Here is a 22,565-nt window from a genome sequence, read left to right on the forward strand (position 1 = left end):
ATGAGCATCCTCGATTTTCTGGGTAAAAGTGTCACATTTTTATGACATGGATGTGTCATGAAAAGACTGGAGCGTTTGTGTGAGTGCACATGCGTGTGCATAAGTAAACGTGCAAGTAACTGGTATTTTAACATCTCACTTTTGTGGGAAGATGAATGAAGAACTAGATACAACAAAATTTCCCAGATTACGTAAGTTTCTCTTTTCAAGCTCTGAAAATATACTGGTGTAATCGTTTACATTTTTCCTTCCTTGTTTCCTGTGCAATTGTGTTATCAATTGTCTTTTCCCCCCCGCTTTTAGGCTGCCTGTGTTTTTGGAGTAGGGTGCTATCCAAAACCCTCAGGTGGCTTCCTATTATACTTAAAACCAATTCAAAACACTTTCAGTAGGCCCCCCCAGAGGAGGAACCCCAACTACCTCCCTGACCTCAGCCTGGACCACCGTCCCTCCCACTCACTCTGCCTCAGCAACTCTGACTTTGCTTTCCTTGGATATGCCAAACTCCCTCCCGCCTGGAATGCTCTTTGCTGGATCTTACCATGCATCTGCCCCTCACTTCCATGTAAGAGACCTTTTCTCTTTAAAATAGATGCCTGGTCTCTCATTCTCTATCCCATCCCAGTGCCTCCTAGAACTTATCACTGCCTGAAATTATGTACTAATTTGTTTACCTGTTTATCCCATCCATCTGCCCCACCAGAGTGAGGAGCGATTTTTATCCATGTCCTCAATCGACACTCTCGACTCAGCGCCCGGCTGAAACCACAGAGCAGAACTTTAAGAAATCGTGTTATATAGAAGAGTAGGAGCCTAACTAACTAAAAGCCCAAGGAGGTAAGTGTAAAGCTGTCATGCTGTTGCAGCTCCTGGGTGCTGAGAACCCTCCTTCCTTTCTGTTTGCAAACACTCTACTCCCAACCCATTTTCCCTTGCCCCCTTCCCCTCTTTGCCCTACGCCCCAACATTCACCCATGTTACTCCTATAGCTGTAGTTCAACCTCATTTTCACTGCTGTGTAATTCCATTGTGTAAAGAAACCAGAGTTGACCTAATCATTCTTCTGTCCACGAACACTGGGGTTATTTCTGCTCTTTGCCGTTAAGAACAATGCTGCTCTGAATATTCCTCAATGCGACTCTTGGTGTACATCTGTGCGAATTTCTCTAACATATGTAACTCGGCACAGGACTGCAGGGTTTCATGCAATGAGCATGTTAAACTACATAGTTAATATCAAATTACTTTCCAAAGCAGTGTATGATTTCACATTCCCGCCGGCAGAGGACCAAAGCTTTAGGTGTTGCTTGAAAAAGCACAAAGTTGGTTATTAGGTAAATATTTAAAAATCCAATCTAACATTCTCTCTCTCTCTTTTTTTTTAAAGATTTATTTATTTATTTGAGAGAGACAGACAGAGAGATCGAGCAGGGGGAGGCAGTGGGGAAAGAGGGAAAGGGAGAAGGAGAGAAGCAGACCCCCGCTGAACACTGATACCGGGCTCCATTCTATGACCCTGAGATCATGACCTGAGCGGAGATCAAGAGTCAGATGCTCAACCAATGGAGTCACCCACGTGCCTCTAACATTCTCTATCTTTTAACTGGTGAGTCCTGTACCTTTTACACTTAATGTGATTCACAATTCATTCGGACATATTTACCAACTTATGTACTCACCATTCTTTCTTGAATCCCAGATACTCCTTTTAGGATTGGTTTCCTTCTTTCTGAAGCATGTCTCTTAGAAGTTCCTTTAGTGAAAAGTTGGTGGTAAACTCTCTAGGTTTTAGTTTCTCTGAGAATGTCTATCTCATAAGTGTACTTAGAGTTCTACATATACACAGTGAGAGTAATAAAACATCTGGAATGGTGGTGGTATTTCCACTACAATGTCCTACAGGCACCAAGAGAAGAAGAGTATAAGGAAGTAGTTATTTACCAAGCAATCAACCTTCTCCTGTTTCCGGTCCACACTAATGATACTAGGCATGCATAGCAAACGCAAGTCATCGTTCCTGATCTCAAGGAGCTTCGAGCAGCATGGAAAAAAAAAAAAAAAAAGGAAGTTACAGGAAACTTAAGCAGAGGGCGAAGCTTCACGTGAAGGCTGAACTGGGTGGCTTAAGAAGTGCTTCGCGAGTTCAGAGCAGGAAGTGTCCAAAGAGAGCTGGATTCCAGTCAGGTCACGTTGCAGAAGCTCCGGACTTACATTTCCACACAACACTGTTTCTGTGGCCAAACCACACCTTTCCCCTGAATCTAAGAAAAGCCCAGAGTACATTTTCTTCAGAGACAGTATCATGATTTAATTTGAATCCTGAACTGGGCACTGGGTAGATAAGAGCAATAGTAAGACAAACGTTCTTAAAAACTAGAGAGTGAGCAACTGTGTGAAAAACCGCACGCAAACCCCTGAATGGCTGGTGAATATGCTGCTGGGTTATTAGCTTCGGTACCAACTCCTTTTGTGAATGGGGGGCATTCCTGCGTGGCTTTGTAAAACAAAACAAGACGGCACAGGTTACCTAAGGGCTGGGCCGAAAGCCTCAGGAATTTCTTTTAACTAATTTTTCTGAAAGGTTAATAGCTGGAAGAGTTCTAAGGGCACGCATCTGAAACAGACTATGGAAAAGAAGTGCATGTTATTTGTGACATTAATTCCTAATCCGGGGCTGGTACAATGAGTCACTTATTGACCAGAGAAGAATCTAACCTACCTGGGAAATGAAACTTTCTGAATATTAACTACTGAACCGACTCCCAAGAACAAGTGATAACTGGAACACAAAATGGCTTAGTCCAGAAATAAGATTAAGAGGCCCATTTTGACTACCGCAAGGAAAGAAATTTACTTTCGTAATTTAAGAACTGTTAGTGTTCAGGGCACCTGGGTGGCTCAGTTGTTTGGGCATCTAACTCCTGATTTCGGCTCAGGTCATGAGCTCAGAGTCATGAGATCGAGCCCAGCATTGGGTTCTGTGCTGAGCATGGAGCCTGCTTAAGATTCTCTGTCTTCCTCTCCTTCTGCCCCTCCCCCGCCACCCCGAGTGGGCTCTCTCTAAAAAAAAAAAAAATTGTTACTTTTCAGTCACCTACCTTCCCCTCTATAGAGATTAAATACAGAACATGTCCTTCCTGAAAAAACTTTTCCTTATCTTTCTAGAGTTTGCCCTAAAAAAGAAAGAAGTAGACTCATGAAGGTTTGTGCTATAGGGTGAAAACTCATTTCTCTTTTCCTACCTTCCTACCTTCTATTACTGAGTTGAAGCACTGAGTTTCTGGGACTGAGGTCTCACACTGAGAGATGGTGCCTGAAAATTAGACAGTTTTTACTGCCCGTGATATTCATCCACAGTAACACCCTCACCCATTCTCAGTCTTGTAAGCAAAAATTTCGCAACTGTTTGGATTTGCATGTTCGATTTTCGATATTCGAAGACCAGGTGTATGTAGACTCCTGGAAAGAATATATTTTATTTTTCCTAAACTTCTGCACTGTTTAAAGAATACCCATTTCAGAAATACGAGAAAGTCTCCGTTTTGAGAAACACTTAGGTAATAATGAAAAAGGAGAGAGTGGTATCCCTGGGATGCTAGTAACCTGAATTCTAATATGAGTGGTCCCAAGTAACTAGCTAGTAGTAGGAAAGTGATTTAATTAGTTATACTCATTTCTGTACCTTTTTTCATGTTCAGGTGCAAAGATGAGTATCACTACTATGTAATTCAACTATAACCCTGCACTGAGTCTTATTCTTTTCACGTATTAACTTATTTAATTCCCATAGCAATGTTATAATGTAGGTACAATTATTTTCCCCATTCTAACAAATAAGAACTTCAGAAGAGAGAGGCTAAAGAATTTACTCAAGCTCACTCAGTTTTTTAAATAGCACGATAAACTTCCAATAAAAAGTCTGGTTCCAAAATCTGTCCTCTTAACCAGTCTCCTGCATGTGCTACGTACAATGCTGTGCTGTACCGCCTCTTGAATGAAGCAAGATTTTGGGGGCAAAAAACCTCCTTGCCTATCATTGAAAATGGTAGAAGAGAAAAAGGAATATTCCAGGAACACGTGGACCAATTTAAGACTTCAAAAACAATGCTGCCAAGAAGGAAAAGAGAAACAAGGGAAGAAATTTGACAAAAGAATCAATGGAGTCACTGTTTAAAGAAAAGAAAGAACTATTCTCTTGGGAGGGTGTGTATTCAACAATACCTGATGAGCTGTCGCTCTCTCTCTCTCTTTCTCTCTCTCTCTCACACACACACACACACACACACATGTAAACCAATGCAATATTAGAAAGAACACCAGGCATACATAATGTTTTAAAATTCTGATGTCGTCCCCAACTTCTCCAACTTAACAACATCTGGCTCCAAGAAAGTGACACTGCTCTTTTAAGAGGAATGATTACAATCAAGTGAACGCTGTTTGGGGGAGTGAAGCGGGAGCATGATGCTCATGGTGAAATTTCTTACTTTTTAACAAATCCTCAAATTCAATAGACTCTTACTGGAATTCTATACAACATCTCATTTCTAAACTTGATATTCCTTGGGAGCAGTGAAGGAAGAAAGATGAAGGTAAGTAGCCCCAAGAGGAGAATAATCTAACAAGGACTGGAAAAATATTTTATACCTTTATTTACTGACATCTTTCTTTCAGACTTCGCTTTGGCTTTCTGACTTTGAACACTGAAAAACAAATCCATGTTACCATTTTAAAAAAACGGACAAGGATGGGGAAGGGGATAACCCAAGGCCATACAAATTTGCCCATAATGAGTGTATATTACTTTGATAATAGACACAGACATCTGAAAAGTACATCATCATTACCAATTACTATTTAGTGAGTACAATATACGTGATGCCCAGTTTCTTCCCTCAAGGTGCTTGTTGTCCAAGGAAAAGAGTAAACTGTGGCATTTTGAGGCTGTTTACATTACATAACCTCATTAGGGCTTGGTCATATCATGACCACATGTGAGGCATATAATTTGCCAACTTTAGCAAAAGTTGGGTTATGGGGATGAAAACAGAGAAACAGAAAGACAGGTGGCTAATTAGCTAGAACATAACCATGTGACAGAGACTTTAGGCCTAATCAGCTAAAGCATCCAAGTCCTGATGAAAAGACATATTTTTAGAAAAAGGTTGTACTTGTAAACGGAAAAAAGTAATTTTATGATAGATTCATCTTTTTTTTTTTAAGATTTTATTTATTTATTCGACAGAGATAGATACAGCCAGCGAGAGAGGGAACACAAGCAGGGGGAGTGGGAGAGGAAGAAGCAGGCTCATAGCGGAGGAGCCTGATGTGGGGCTCGATCCTGTAGCGCCGGGATCACGCCCTGAGCCGAAGGCAGACGCTTAACCGCTGTGCCACCCAGGCGCCCCAATGATAGATTCATCTTAACTACAATCAGGATTAAATGTTAAACCATTAGAAAATTTCTGATTCACACTATCAGCGAGCTGTCTTATGCAGACTCTACATTACACAGTCTATTTTAAACGGACATGGTCATCATATTAAGAGACATTACTATGTATATTTATACAACTGCCAATAAAAACAGTAACGATTACGTCAATTTGTTGCCACTATGTCCTGAGCATGTTGTCTACAGGATTATCCACAGTAGTGTAATACGAAGAGAATTATGACATGGCTACTTACCCGCCTTAAAGAAATAAACTATTTCTTTTTTTATAAGGTAAATTCATATCAGACTTTGGCATGTGATGTGTTTCCCTCCTTTTCTCTGTATCTACACTGAAATATGTCCAGTTTCTATCTCCTCTTCCCTGCCTTCATTTCGACCCTCGTCCTATATCTGTCTTAAAACAGCTCCTTCTGCTCGCGATTTCTTAATTTACGCCAAACCCTCCTTATCGGTCCACTCATCGTGTTGCATTAGAGTGATCTTTTCGGAAAGAAAACAACCAAAAAGGAAAGAAAGAGTCTGATCTTATTTTCTCCCAAGACACCCCGCTCATCAGCTCACACTCTTCTGCTTTGTGAACATGCTCTGTCCTTTCTCAATTCTCTACCTGGACACCACAATTCTCCTTTGTCTGCCAGGGAGACTCCTCCTCATTCTTGAAGACCTGGCTTGATGGTCGCCTCCCCCATGAAGCATTCCCTGACCGCTCAAGGGGCAACAATACTTGCCTTCTGATTCACTAGGTTTATTTGGCTAGATACGAGATGGAGAGGCTCCTTCAGACTTTTTACTTTATTATTTATTTTAAAAAAGATTTTATTTATTTATTTGTCAGAGGGAGAGCGAGAGTACAAGCAGGGGGAGCAGCGGGCTCCCCAGTGAGCAACGAGCCTGATGCGGGACTCGATCCCAGGACCCCGATATCATGACTTGAGCTGAAGGCAACCACTTAAGGGACACAGCCACCCAGGTGTCCCCAAAATAGTCTTACTTTAAAAACATATATTAATGTATTAGTTGAGTAATAGAAACATTAATATAGCAATGTATTTAAATAATATATTAGTGAAAGTAAAATCTTTTAGAAAGTAATTAGTCTAACAAAATATTTCTTGCTGTGTCGCTGTTCTAAAAACCACCCCTGGCTTCTGATACACCTAACCAAATTTGCATGTGAAGCTATTAACCTGCAGATTACTTGTAGGTTATTAATGCTCCCTAAATGTATGTTAATTACTGTTACTGAAGAATCCAAGCAATCACAGTCCTGGTGGGCATGGTTAAGTATTCATTCTTAGCCTCATTAACATTCCCATAAAATTCTAAAGCTTTCTGCTCTTAACATACGTGGGGCACTAAGGAAAAAAAGCACTGTACTTCATAAAATATTTTATTAGGGATCACTGACTATATCTGTGTACTTCTGAAAGGAACCAACAGTACAAGTTTTCTACCTATACAGTGGCCCCGCTGCCTTGGGGAGTTTTCTGGATCAATGAAGGCCTGTCTCTGTGGGTTGTCTATCAACAGCCATTCCCCCTCTTCTTGGCTAACATACCCTGATTTTCTTTGGGTAGCAGTATGCTTACCTGCAGTGTGATTGGTCTACGGGTAGGTCAATGATGCAGTTCTGGGAGATGAAATGTAAGGGAGAGTCTGAAAAGAGCCTTTGGAAAAGACTGTCTTCCCCGATCAAAAGGGCAGTGAGACCCTTTCTGGCTCCCGCGTCCTTACGGCTTAGACTACTGCTGTATGAGGAGGTGATGCTTCAGGCTGCAGCATCCTGAGACCACAAGAGGAATAGTGATTCACTGAGGAGGGAAGAACGGAATTTTCCTAATGCGGTTTTAGGACTCCAAGGGACACCACTGAGAAAGTGTGCTAGTTTATCTCCAGACTTCTTAAGTCAGATTTGTAAATTATTTCAAGACACTTGATTTTAAAATTATTATTATTCAAGACACGTTTGATAGAGTGTTTGTACTTGTAACCAAACGAAATGCTGACACAAATGGAGCCAGAACCCCCCCCCCCCCCCCGAGGATTCTAGCTTTGGTGATAACTAGTAATGAGGAAAGGAAAAGGGAGCAGAACTGCCCGGAGCAGTGCCGGACATTTTTTGGTCATGTCTTGTTTCTGTTGCTCGTGGACCGCTGTAAAGCGAAGGGAAGCAGCGAAGGGAAGCAGAATTCATCACCCAAAACACGTCACTTCGGCTAAAGCCATCAAAAGCATGTTACTTGGAGCTAAACGTATTCAAAACCCAGCAGATTCAGGAAAAGCTCTTTACCTTCCCCTCAACTGCCTAAATTTACACTGGCGAAGGGGCTGCATCAGGAAGAGAATTATTACCTGAGATACTTTTTTACCAGAGAAACTTATCTGCATATTAGGGGCCACCTTTGCTTTCTAAGGATCTCCTCCGCCCTCCTGTTGAATGGCCTTCCTCTCTTTGCATCCCCAGACCCCTGCCCCTTTCCTCAGTGCAGGGTAATTATATTAGCCTCGATTACCTCGCTGCTGCCTGTTCGGTGTCATATTTTTACGGGGCTCCTGTAGGTACAAAATTTGTTTTTCTCCTGTTAATCTTGCATCAATTTAAATAATTAGACCAGCCGCAGATGCTAGAAGGGGGGTGGGCGGGAAAATTTTTCCGCCCCTACGGTTGGCGACCATGAAGGGATGGCCCTTCAGTGGCTGATCACGGCCGGCTCCGGGGCTGCTGTAACTGAGAGATCCTGGGACCTCTGACAAGACTGGCAGAAGTAAGAATTCTTGACCCTGTCAGTCTTCCGGAACTCCGCCTGCAGGGTCTGATGGAAGCGGGAGTGGAGAGACACCTTTGCTTTTTTCTCAATTTAGATTAACAGAAGAAAATATCTGGGGCGCCTGGGTGGCACAGCGGTTAAGCGTCTGCCTTCAGCTCAGGGCGTGATCCCGGCGTTCTGGGATCGAGCCCCACATCAGGCTCCTCAGCTATGAGCCTGCTTCTTCCTCTCCCACTCCCCCTGCTTGTGTTCCCTCTCTCGCTGGCTGTCTCTGTCGAATAAATAAATAAAAAATATTAAAAAAAAAAAAAAAAACAGAAGAAAATATCTGGGTGAACTCGTTCCTTGAATCTAGCGACTCTGGTAAAAATTTGTTATGAGTACTAGTTTTCTACTGATCCTTTTACTCGCGGAGCTGGCCACTGTTTTTGTCTTTTGTGTTGTTCGTCATCAAGGAGAAAAACGACAGCGTCTAACACGGCAGGCCCGGGTCCTGCAGGCCCACTGCTGGAACTGGCCTCCCAGACCGGCGAGTTCGTGGTTCTTAGCAGACCGGCACTGTTTAGACAAACCTGACTGCGAGCTAACGGCACATGAGCAGGTTAAGGCTATTCTTCACGGGAAGCAAAATGCCGCGAAATTGGGGGCACAGGCTGAGCACTTAGTTGCTAGGGCACTTGCCACCCAACTTCCAGAGTCCCGTGTTAGGACAGGTTTAGCGGTAGCTGGTGAGTCAGAATCACAGGTTAACAACCTGGGCTTCCAACCGCATCTCTTTGTCCACCTGGGCCAGCTCTCAGGAAAGTCCGTCATAAGGTGTCCTGATCCCTAAGGGGACTGTACGGTCTCAGCCTTCACTGTCTTGTGCTGGATCCTGGGAGGGCTGCATGTTTTCTTAGTCTCCTTCCGGTTGCCTCTTGTGTCCACAGTTAAGCCATAAGAAGGCTTATTGATTTGAGTTGCTATTCAGATTAACCTAAGATCCTACTTGTCAATGGTCAGACAATGGATCCTCTGACTTGGCTACATTTGAAAGATTTTTTTTTTTTTAAGAGAGCTCTCATCCTAACGATTGTTTTATTGGTACCTATAGAAACACCAAATTGAAAAGTGAATACAAAGGAGTATAATGGCTAGCTGTAGGGACTCCCTCAATAAGATAGATGGAAAAACGAAAATTAAAGCCCACCATCTATGTAAATTCCCCTTTTCTGCCTTCTTAATACAATCGTTTATCCTCAACTCCCTCTCCCTGACACTCCAGAAGATCTTCTGGATCTCTTGGCCCCTGGTCCAAAACACCACCCTCTCAAAATCCAGCCCCACAGCTTTAGCTAATTCTCTTGGATCCTTAAACTCCTCTAAGTTTCACAGAAAATCCCTCAAACACCCAGCTGCCCGTTTGACTTCCCTTTCTTTACAAGATTTACCGAAAGCACTCCAGCCTGATATTCAGACTTGGGGTATACAGGTTACTGATGTAAATAATAAAATCCAGGACATAAATTTAGCAGAAGCACCAGAGATGGATGGTAGGGCTGATGATTCCTCCTACTCTCCAGGGCTCTGTAATCAGGCTCTGCCAGTGTTGGACCTTTCCATGCAATGTCCTTTGCAAATGTACCCTGGAGCCTCATCTCAAAGAATTCATGTCCGCTGGGAAACAGCAGACCTTCGAAATGACAAAGCCCTTTTACCTCTTCACCAAATTCACAGAGGAACTGGAAAGATGAGTGGCCACTGACAACCCTACTCACAGGGTCCTTGACTGACTGTGAAGGGGTGCTCTTGTCACCCATGATTATACTGCAGGTATGGGACAAGCCAGACGGTCTCCTAGAGAAAACCTCCCCTTCACAGAGGAAAGAGATTACCAGAATTTCTCCCAGGCCCTCCTACAAACTATCAGGGACATGGATCAGCCCAGACCAACATTCAGGGGCTGACAGAGCAATAGTAAAGGCCTTTCTCCCTAAAGTGAATTGGTCCAACGTTGAATTATGCCCTTGGAAAGGATGCCTTTGTTAAACACTTTAGACAGACTTTTAAAAGACCACTGCATTAAACCCTGAAGCTCTAGAAATCTCTTGATTTCTTAGCTAGAAATCCTCCTGATAGAAAGAAGCAAGTTTAAGTGGATGGCCTGGTCAATCCCTTGATCTTTAGGATACAACCCAGTTTTTTGAGGAATTAGAACCTCTCATCTTGCAAATTCCTACACAGCCAGAAATATGGCTCTAAGAAGCAATTCAAAACTGACCTATCCTTAGGAATTCTAAACTCCTCTATTCATGCAAAATACAGATACTGTAAACATGAAACAGAATTGTCCTGCACTTAAGCAAAGGAAAAATTTAAATAGTAAATAACCTAGACTTCTGATAAAAGGCAAATAGGCTCCCAAAACTTCATCCAGGAGAAAATTTGGGTATTTTCTCTGTGCCTTTGTGATGGAGATTTTCTACCCTCATCTTCTCTAGGACCTAACAGCCATTCTTTAAAAGGTAAATTTTATGGAGATGCTTCTCATCTGAAGAAACAAGGTGGGAGGAGGTATTTGGATATTGGGCAAATGAAAAAATCTTGTATGTCCTCTCTACAAATATTTGTAAAAAGCTTTAGCCATCTGAGGTGAACTAAATTCATTCCAACTGCCAAAACAAAATTTGAATTCAACTGTTCTTCTATAAGCTAGTGAGTTTTGTATTGTACCTGACTCATGGCTAAAATCTTATTTATTTTAAAGATTTTATCTATTTATTTGAGAGAGAGAGAGAGGAGGCAAGAGAGAGCAGGGCGGGGGAGGGATGGGGAGGGCTGGGGAGAGGGAGAGGGAGAAGCCGACTGACTCCCTGCTGAGCAGGGAGCCCAAGGCGGGGCTCAGTCCCAGGACCCTGGGCTTATGACCTGAGCCAAAAGCAGATGCTTAACCCATTAAGCCACCCAGGGGCCCTATGGCTAAAATTTTAAAACAAAAGCTGTAAGTCTCTGTTTCTATCTGCCTGTGTGTGTATGTGTGTGTGTCCTAGATGTGTGATATTTTTCTGTCTCCGGATGGTATTGCCAAAATTAATATTGCAGAGAGCTTTATTTAACTGACTTCAAATTAAGCACTTATAAATTAAATGTTCCCTAAAGTTCTCAGTAATATAACAGAAACTAACCCAAATGTTTTTCGGGTTTACGTGATCTGAAAGTATGAAGTATTAAAGCTGCAGTGAGCATCCTAGGGCTTATATTTTTCAATCAAATACTAATATTTTTGTAGGATAAGTTTCAGGAAATTGTATTACCAAAAGATGAAGAATATGCATATTTTCCCCCTTTTAATGTTTTTTTTTTTTTTTAAGATTTTATTTATTTATTCGACAGAGATAGAGACAGCCAGCGAGAGAGGGAACACAAGCAGGGGGAGTGGGAGAGGAAGAAGCAGACTCATAGCGGAGGAGCCTGATGTGGGGCTCGATCCCAGAACGCCAGGATCACGCCCTGAGCCGAAGGCAGGCGCTTAACCACTGTGCCACCCAGGCGCCCCTCCCCCTTTTAAAAAATGTTTTGCTTGTAAGAAACTGCCAAACTGTCATTTTTATTTTTATTTTTTTCAGGTGGCTCCTCGACCAACGTGGAGCCCAACACAGGGCTTGAACTCATGACTCTGAGAGACTCTGAGATGAAGAGTCAGATGCTTAACCGACTGAGCCATCCCGGCGCCCCAAGAAACCGCCAAACTGCCTTTTAAAGTAGCTGTAACATTTTCCATGCCCCGCCCCCAGCAGTGACCAAGAGTTCCTGTTGCTCCACAGCTTCATCAGCTTTTGGTGGTGTCAGTGTTTTGAATCTTGGCCCTTCTAATAGGTGTGTGGTTGTATTTCACTGTTGTTTTAATGAATATGGCCATTTCAAAATCTGATGGTGCCAAGCTGTTAATATTAAAGTTTATTTTTAAAAACTCTTATAACAATTCAACTTTAGCCAGCTTGATTCCACAAAGTAAAATCGTCTCTCTTTTTCTTTCTTTCTCTTGCCAGCCTTCTGTAACATTCTATCCCTTACTCTCCTCTTTCCCATTCTGAAATACCCCAGTTTTATTTTAGGACAAATTCACTTTCTTTTCCTTTACAAACTTATCTCCATACCTTGTACGCTTTTTTAAGCCAAAAACACATCCTACTTTCCTTACAGACAGAGGTGTTTCCCTTATTATTTATAGTAGCCTTAATTACATAGATTAATTAAAATTTTTGACCTTTAGAAACTTTAATTTCTACTGAAAACTGGTAAGTGAGCAGTTATGAACTGTCACACCAGCATTCCTTAGATTGGGAAATTTATGAATAAATTTATGACTTTATGATTTCTAGAAGCATGTGCTACTTTTTAATAGTATAGTCTTTCAGGGGTGCCTGAGTGGTTCAGTTGGTTAAGTATTTGACTTTGGCTCAGGTCATGATCTCGGCGTCCTGGGATCAGGATAGAGCCCTGCATCCAGCTCCCTGCTGGTCAGGAAGTCTGCTCCCTCTCCCTCTGCCCTTTCCACCTGCTTATACTCTCTCAAATAAATTATCTTTTAAAAAAACTAGTAGTCTTTCAGTATAACACAAGACGTGTTTACAAACATACCCAAATTTATCTTTAGTTCCTTTATAATAAAACCAAAAGTAGATAAACTAATGTTCCATAATTGGTGTTCAATATTTTGTCTTTTTTGGAAATGATCTGGATGTTCATTGAGCTTCCCATCATTTCATTTAACTTAGCAGAACTTTAAAGTTACAAGTTAAAGAGATTTGGGAAGCTGTTTTTAAGTATACATACCATAAAACATAATTATTGGTAAAAAGTTCACCTAAAAACTCTTATCTCACTTACATCTGTTGAAATCACTTGCTCCCAACAATTATGCTTCAACTACTCACAAAAATTTCATGAGACATTAGACAAAGTCTGCCATCATCCCAAGCTATTTCTCTTGTGATATAACATGAACTTACTTGACTAGTAAACTCAGGAAGAGTAAAGATTATATGCCTGCATTATATTTACTATTGATAACTCTAAAGATGTGTCTATTTTAATTAAAACAATGAACACAAAAAGGTGTGAAAGTTCATTCACCAAATGGTTAACAGTGGCTTTTTCTGGTAGGAAACATTATTGAGGAGCTTCCCTTTACCTTCTTCTTCTTCTTCTTTTTTTTTTTTTTAAACCTATCTGGGATGTTTGAATTTTAAAGTAATTGCAGCAATTAAAAAAGAATGTAGATTTAAAAAATCAATTGAAGAAGGAGAAGGGTTTAGAGGAGGGTTCTGACACATGCATACAAATGCCACAGAGGCAATGCAGAGGAAATGGCAGAACATGCCTTGGATTTGGTGAACTGTGTCTTACAAATACAGTGGGCCCCCCTTATCTATGGTTTTGTCTTCTGTGGTTTCAGTTACCAGTGGTCAACTGTGGTCTGGAAGCAGATGATCGTTCTGAGGTATCGTCAGAAGGTCAACAGAAGCCTAATGCTACGTCACAGTCATTCCCCTCATGTCATCGCATCACACAGGCATTCTATCACCTCACACTGTCACAAACAAGAGGAGAAAGGGCGAATATACAGTGCAAGAAGATATATCGAGAGAGACCATATTCACGTAACTTCTACCACATATATTATTATTGTTCTATTTTATTATTGTTGTTAATCCCTTAGTGTGCCTAATTTATAAATTAAACTTTATCACAGGTATGTATGTATAGGAAGAAACAATACGATAGAGACGGTTGGGAACTGTCTGCATTTTCAGACATCCACTGGGGGTCTTGGAACGTAACCCAAGGATAAAGCGGGGATAACTCTAATGCTATTTCTCTCTCAAAAATGTCCCCTGGTATCAAATTTCTAAAAATAAAATTACAGAGCAAATGGATGCTATAAATATCACGTTTAAAGCAACTGATGAATATCATATTTTTCTTCAGTGTTACATGACTAACAATACCTGTGAACTATAATCAAATACTGAGAAAATCTGATACCTTTAAAAGCAAGAGCACATAAACCACCAATGAAAAAGAAACCTGACGGAAAATACAAATGAGATGATATTCTAGGTATGGTAGCAGCAACACAGCACTTACATGTGGCATTTCAGCCCCATGTCCTAAAATCAAGGAGTCCTTTTAGATATAAAAGTAGAACAGATACAAAGACAAAGATTATATTTTGACTTGCTATAAAATCAGTAAAGAAAGTTCACACTTGAAGAAGCTTTACTTACTTCAAATGGATTGATTCCTCAACTCTGTCAAAATCTTAAATGCTCTGCTACATTTTTAATCTGAACTTGCCAGTAAAAGGCATGATTGTGGCCAATCTGTGTTTGGGTGAGAGAAGAATATGTGAGTCTCTTTTTTCCTGGACTTTAACACTTTTATTTCATTTTATTTATTTATTTGGGGGGGCAGAGGGAGAGACAAAGGGAGAGAATCTTAAGCAGGCTCTATGCCCAGCACGGGGCTTGATCTCAAGACCCTGAGATCATGACCTGAGCTAAAATCAAGAGTTGGACCCTTAACCGCCTGAGCCACCCAGGTGGGCCCCCTGCCCCCCGCCTTTTTCTTAACATTTTTAAACTCCTGACGGACTCTTTCAGCTGCTAACTACCTTTGTATAAACACACAGTAAGAAACAGTGGCTAAATAAAATAAGAAGCTTTACATAATATATATAATCCTGAAATGGTTTAAGAAAATGCATTTTAATCTATTAAATTACATATTTTATTTTTTAAAAGAATTTATTTATTTATTTGAAGGAGAGAGTGTGTGAGAGCGGGGGGGGGGGGGGCAGTGGAGAGGGGCAGAGAGAATCTAGAGCAGACTCCCTGTTGAACAGGCAGCCCGGAGCTGGGGCTGGATCTCAGAACTCTGAGCCAAAATTAAAAGTCAGTTACTGAACAGAGTGAGCCACCCGGATGCCCCTATTAAATTATATTTTAAATTGCAGAGGCTCCTTTTGAAACACTTTGCCACAAGCCCATCTGCAAAGTACTTGATTATTTATCTATTTTACACATTAGGTTTGTTTTTTTTTAAACTTAACACAGTTCTCTTAAAGCTATATTATGTTCTAGAACACAAGACTGGTTATTACTGTAACTCCACTACAATGGAGTTAAAAATGGTTATGACTAGAAAAAGCATCATCAAGATCTGGCACACTCTGCGAATACCTAACCAACTAACTACCAGTCATGCATCTGAGTAAAAGCAATCAGGTCCTGGTTTTCCAGAACACCGCTGAAATTTAAACACAAGGTTTTAAGCAATGAAAGTGATCAGTTAAACAAGTTTGATTCCTAGTGCTGTAATTTTGAAATGGATGTAGACACAAGTTGTAATGACACCTTTTGGGGAAGGTGATGTTTAGGGGAAGCATTGTTTCCCAAACACACTCAGTACCCCCCGCCCCTCAATAAAGCCTCCCTCTACCTCCTCTATTCAGAAACCTCTTATTCCAGAACACACACACACACACACACACACACACACGCTCTTTACACTCACAGAGCAGCACCGTGTGCCTGTGTGTTGTTACCCCAAGTGCTGAAACAGATATGACAGCTACTTATATTAGAGGCAAATCCAAAGTGCGGGGGGGAAAGGAATGCCTAGCTTTATCGGAGAGTCAGGCTGACTTCAGGGAGGAGATGGCATTTGCATAGAGTCCTGAAGAATGACTAGGAATCTGGTAGGCTGAGAAGGGGAAAGGCAACGAAGTGGAGAGAATGTCTAAGGCATGGAAGCACAAAATCTAATCGCATGCTGTTTCAAGCAGGAGGACAGAGGTCTGGGGTGGCGCGATCACAGGGGTGTGTGGGTGGGTTTGGGGTGGGTGGGACAGCAGGGATGGTGAGAAAAGTTAGGAACAAACCGTTGCAGAGTATCTAGACTTCTTAACCTATGGGCAATGGGGAGTCAGTGGCAATTTTTACTCCTTCTTCATGTCCCCAAGCCTACTGGTTTCCCACGGTTGGTCCATGCTACCCGGCCCCTCCCACAGCTCCTTTCTATACGCCAGTCTTGTCTTTCCAGGAAAAAGAACATCTGCTTTTCTGACTGTAGTCCTGATCTTTCATCCACTCTGGAAGAGTCATCTAAGGAAATGTTCATGCATATATGTGAAGACCATCATTTTTGGAAATTTATCTCACCTTCTTCACTTTTTCCATTCTTTAGAAAGTTTTAATTGCAATTTTTCTAATCTGCTTTTTCTAAACTAGTAAAAGCTAGTTTTCTGGAACTAGGTTATAGACAGACTTTGGCCCATTTAACAAGGTCAGACTGTTTATTCTTGACAGAATTCTTTCCCACTGTAAAAAGGTACTTTTAAATGCCACATTCCAAGAGCGGTGCCAGTAAGCCATTGAAGCATATTTTCCCACAAGAACTGATACCATGTGCAGTCCCCACCTCACCGAGATCGCCCAGCGTTACATAAGGCCCAGATAGTATTCAACGTCACCGTGAAATCAACTAAAGTACACCAGCAAGTATTCGGAAAATGCTTCCTTCCATACATTCCAAAGCATCGTAACCTCTCACAAGTAATTAATCAAAATAAAAATGAGAAGGAAGAAGGGAAGGATGGCTTTAGAAATTAAAAGAAAAAATTAAAGATGGCAGAATAGAAACCTTGTAGCTTTATATTAGTATCCAAACCTAGAAGTAGTAGAGACTTTTCTCCCTTACTTTGGGGCTTTTATGGCACAGTTGTTAAATTTACAGCCCCACTTTTAGATTCTGCCAACCTTCAAAATAAATATATGAGCAGCGCTAAAGTAAATTCTCCTACGCTTTCCCCTTCTTTCTTTTGGATGCTTCCCTGAGCCTTGAAGGTAGATTATTCCTCCGCAGCCAACTGTAAAGTTTAACATTCAGATTTACGAGGGATTTAAAAATCATCAGTATCCTTACAGACACTGGGGGCAACGATGTCACTCAAACCCTGTGCTTCAATCGCTGGAGAAAAGGGAAACAAAGCGGGAGCAACAAGAGGAATAGCTCAGCAACCCAAACAGCATCATTTAGAAACAAATTTGGCATATTAGCAATAAGGTCAATAAAACAGAAAAGAAAATCCAGCATTACAAAGTAATCATATCAAAGTTTGAGCTTAACTTTTAGAAAGACCTTTACAGATTAACATAAACACGTACCTAATCTCCGTAGGAACCCAAGTAGACTAAATAACTGAAAGAAAGTACAATGCAGACATTCTCAACCTTTTCCTATAACATCACGGTTCCTCCAAAGATCCCAAGAGATCTAAATTTTTAATTAAAACATAACATACAGAAAATGTTAAGTGTACAAGCTGGGGAGGTGTATGGAGGTTTCTGACCTTGAAGAAGGAGGGATGGAGGACAATGATTATCTGAAAGTTAGGAATGGCTGCCCAGACAGATATTCAAAGTGAAAATGTTACTTCCTCAGGGCTCAAGTTGCTATGAGGGAGTGACGCAGGCAGCTGGGAAGATTAGCTAAAAGTTGCGTCTAAAGCAAAAAAAAACAGAACGAAACAAATAAAACAAAAGCCCCAAAAGACAAAGAAACCCAAACAAAACAAAACAAAACAAAAAACCAAACCCAGACAAAAAACCCAAAAACCCCACCCAAAACCAAAACAAACAAACAAAAAACAGAAAAAAAATAAAATAAAACCAAAAAAACCACACATAGACTAACACAAACACTTTAGATGCTTATAACTGATGATGCAGCGACCCCAGCAGCAACATGGAAAATGTGGTTGGAAATTCATTCACTGATTCACTGGTGAAAGCAGGGAGTGGGAAAGAACTTAATGAAGTTCAAGGAGTAGTGAGAAATCTGGTGCGGTTAGATGACAGGGAACAGGCGTTTATGTGAATGGGGGTGGTCTCTGAGTGGGAAGACAGAAGGGTAGGTTGGGGCTACACTACAAAAAACTTTGCATGCCATGGTTAGAGTTGGAATTCGTTCTTTAGACACTGGAGAATCATGAGGATTCATTTCATTCACTCATCATGTATTTATCAAGTTCCCACCACGTGCCAGGAAGGCACTGTGGGAAACACTAAAATAGTGTACGATGTGATTTGAGGGAATAAAAATGGATATATCCAATGTAACAGAAGTTCAATAACATATCTCAACATAGGAACTTACACCTTGAGTCTGCCAAAGCCCAAGCAAAATGAAGATACTGCCACCGCTCCCTTCCTCACCTGGAGCTGAGCAGTGACATTTGCAAAGAAGTTCACATATCCAGAGAATATGTGAAAGAGGAGATAAAAGTGCAAGTTACAGAAACACTGTTTTATATTCCATTCCAAGGACTGTGTCTTCTACTCCTTTGGATGAACTTAACACACCTGAGTCAGGCAAGTTTAGGGGAGATGAAATGATCTCAATAAGCAGTTTGTCAGACTAGCCCCCGACCACGCAGAGAAGGCACATTCCCAGAAGAAGGTTAAATGTAAGACCCAACAAAACTCTTTCCATCTTCCCGATCCCTGAGAAACCCTCTGCCTGCACAACCTTACTAAAGCATTTGGTTTTGTCAACCTTAAGACAATGCTTGGTCTGGACACTCAGACTTGGCCTCAAGTTCTGAGATCTGAACGGCATCATACAGGGTGTCTATGTGATAGAACGTAACAAACCAGATGCCAACCAGACCAGGCCTATATTGTACCTTGACAGGACATGGTGGCCAAACGGATGTATAGAATCAAGGAACATCCTGTCCTTTCTTCAAGTAAAACACCCTCCAGGCGGTAGCATTACAGTTAAAACTGTTTTCGTCCAGAGCTGACTGGCAACAGTGACCACTTCTGAAGGAGCTAGAATTAGGTGAGTCAAAGGAACGACTATGTTTTATAAACAAGGAAAGCGGTCATTTGATGACCTTCGCAAGTGTACGTGGTACAGCTACGCACCCACACGCATACACACACCCCCACAGCAGCCTTCTGTACAGGACGGAATACATGAGCTCCCGACATGGGAGAAATTCTCACTGTGGTCATCAGTGCTCGCCTTCACTTTGGAGGCACAGTTCACCTATCAGATGGTAACTCAAAATGTGTTTTATTGCCACGGAGAATGCGCAACGAAGGATCTGAATGGGTTTTCGTGTTTGTGTTGGCATTTTCCATGTACCCAGCCCTGGGAATCCTAAAGAAAACGTGTCCTGTTCCCAGCTCCGTGCACTGCCCCATTGTGTTCCACTTCCCTCACTGGTGAAAGTGAAAACGAAACCAGCACAAACACTCCATTATTAACTGTGAAATATGTACTGGCAACTGGAAATGTTCACAAAACAGACCTGGTTGTGTCATGGCAAGGGGATGTGGAGCGGGGAGGGAGCTACAGGAGCCTTTCCGGCTTCAGAGGTGTGTCCTGCACTTTCGCTGAGGTGCTGAGGCGACAGAGCTTGGGTTTTTTCCATTATACTCGATTCCTGCTCTTGGTTTGATTTACTCAGTATGCACTGGCAGCGTCTGCAGGCTTCTGTGGGAGCAACTCGGCTGCTCGAGCTGAGGCACAGACCTTGCCAGGTCTCCATAGTAAATACAACACGCACGAAGAGGAAACAAGCATAAACAATTTATTTTCTCCTGTAAAAGATGACATTGTTCTCCGATCTCTGGTCCCACTTCACTTTGTCAACTTGCTGGTGCCGGCGGGGTGCTGTAAAACGAACGATTCCAAACACAAACAGAAAAATTAGCACAGATGGTGTGATGTGCAGATCCGTGGGGCCTGCGTCCCGGCAGGTTCCGACAGGATGATGCCGCTGACCTCTCCGAGCATCTCACTTCCCGGCATGGGCGCGCGAGCAGAGCTTCCCTGACCCCCTGCCTCTGAGGGTTCCTGAGACACAGGACTCGATCGAACTGTGTCCCTTCCCTTCACTGCACGTCGATTTCTCACTGCACGTTTTTTTTTATGACTGCTTTATGAAGATGTGTCCCATTTTGATGATGAGCTCCATGAGAGCAAAGACCATGTCCATTTCTAGTCCCCATCATCCCTCAGGTCCGCTGACAGTGCATGGCACACGGAAAGTGATAAGTAATTATTTGTTGACCGAATGCTACAACTCCATTTCATTACTCTTCTCCCTTAGGCTTATCAAAAAGTTTCTGAATCCGCAAGGTTCCTCCAGCATTTACTAAATGCTACCAAACTAGGGTTAGAGTAGGAAACCATCCATTGGCAGAGGCATAAGAATGGGATGTGAGGAATTCGAGTTTTCGTAACACTTGTAGTATTAATAAATGAATGTTCTTAAATAAAGTAATTTTGGGAATCATTATTCCCCAAGTGAATTTTTCTAATATGTAGAGCTGTCAAATAAAAGTCTTCCCACGTCTACTGTTTACTTGTTGTCTTTTGGTGATTTCTACAGAGAGGAAGATGTTTTCGGAACGCCAATTATCTCTCCCTCTCTCTCTTTTTTTTTAAAGATTTTATTTGTTTATTTGAGAGAGAGAGAGAGATTGCACATGCACAAGTAGGGGGTGGGGGGCGGACAGAGAGAATTCCAAGCAGACTCCGCGCTGAGCAGGGAGCCAGTGGCAGGGCTGGATCCCATGACCCTCAGATCACAATCCAAGCTGAAATCAAGAGTTGGACACTTAACAGACTGAGCCACCCAAGCGCTCCCACAAGTGTCTCTTAATAGGACAGATGATATGGAAAGAAAAAAAAAAGACCCTTGGAGAAGGGGAATATAATTCACTTAGTGAGAATTTCATTAAGTCACTAAAAAGACAGGAGAACTTTCTTACTATTCCATTATGATACAAAGTGGAATTTTCCTCCAAACTGTGTGTATTACACCCAAGCACTGTAAGAAAAATGTTAATTGTACCTTCTGTCTAATGGTTGTAAAGAGGCCCTCCAACTACACTGAAAAGTTACTGTAAGACTGTTCACTGCAGAGCAGAGATGGGTTTACGGCAGGCCATTCCTGGACTTCATCTCAGCACGTGAAGTTACAGAGACACTGAAAGGAATGAGCTCATTTTACGGTACAGACTTCTCCCTATCCACAGGCAGCTTTCTGGTGACTGTCCTGGGGGAGTCCCTGGGTGCTCTGGCAATAACATCTGGATACAAAACCATCACCACTGTCATTGCTCTGCACGGCCCTCGCAAAAGCCTCCTGTACAGTGAGTGTAGCATGGTGTGTGCGCTGCTGTGATTTGCATCCCGGGGATTTAAGGGGGTGGACACACATGGGAGTGAATCAAGAGAATGCTTGGTTTTTCCTCAGCAATAATCCATTTACAAGACGTTCAAGTCTGCACAAGTGTGGCAGAAGTTTTATTCTGAGGTCTACATAAAAACTCAGTTAACCAGGGGAAGCCTCGGTGGCTCAGCCCGTTGAGCATCCGACACCTGATTCTGGCTCAGGTCATGATCTCAAGGTCATAAGATCGAGCCCTGCATCGGGATCCCTGCTAGGCGTGGAGGCTGCTTGGGATTCTCTCTCCCTCTCTCTCTGCCTGTCCCCCTGCTCTCTCTCTCAAACAACAACAACAACAAAAAAGGTAAGTTAGCCGGCAGGTACGAGTTCATGCCTCAGTATTCTTTACTGTGTCAAAATGTGGCACAAGCTAGTTGTTTTTTAATTACAATTTTAACAAGACTTAAAATATATTTTAAAAAATAGACTGTCGGAACATTTGTGGAATCTCTGGATGCCCTCTGTAGAACCCCATAATTCCACAGAACACAGTCTCATGCCCTCTGATGTCCTGGAGCCTACGGTGTGGGAGGAGGAAGGGAGAGGGGATCGTAGGTGAGAGCCGGAATATAGACATGAGATTTCCCTGAGCTATTTACAATCTGTTTGGTGAATTCAGACTTAGCCTGGTCACAAACTGCTTGTCTGAGTCTCAGTTTCCCCACTTGCAAAGTGAGATAGTTGGCAGAGAGTTCTCCAAACACTGAATCTAACAGCAATAGCACCGTATCACCCTGTGTGGTGTATGGTCCAATTCAGAAAAACAACAGTAAAGATTCCGCATCACAGAGATGTGAAGAGCGCTCCCTCCCTGAGCCGCTGGTCATACTGCTTCATGATTATCAGAATCATCATCACACTGCTGGTGATGTCCCAGGTCCGCCCCTCAGACTCTCTGGGTCAGACCCGCGTGCACAATCACCTGTGACCAAAACTGCTGGCTGAGCAGTTGCTCTAGTTTTCTCTTTTATTCTGACAGAGAAAAACAAGTTGCACCATACGCTACATTTGACATGGGAAGCACTTAGAAATGTCGAGTTTAGAATGA

The 22,565-nt window shown here is 42.1% G+C and overlaps 1 protein-coding gene across 4 annotated transcripts in view; it reads right to left on the reverse strand.

Annotated features, from left to right (window-relative positions):
• The window catches only part of CDK6 (cyclin dependent kinase 6), a 240,845-nt gene that overhangs the window by 102,649 nt on the left and 115,631 nt on the right, over positions 1 to 22,565 (reverse strand). The gene's annotated exons all lie outside the window — the stretch shown is intronic.

The sequence above is a fragment of the Ursus arctos genome, unplaced genomic scaffold (genome assembly GCF_023065955.2).
Source record: "Ursus arctos isolate Adak ecotype North America unplaced genomic scaffold, UrsArc2.0 scaffold_3, whole genome shotgun sequence".
Classification (NCBI taxonomy): domain Eukaryota; kingdom Metazoa; phylum Chordata; class Mammalia; order Carnivora; family Ursidae; genus Ursus; species Ursus arctos.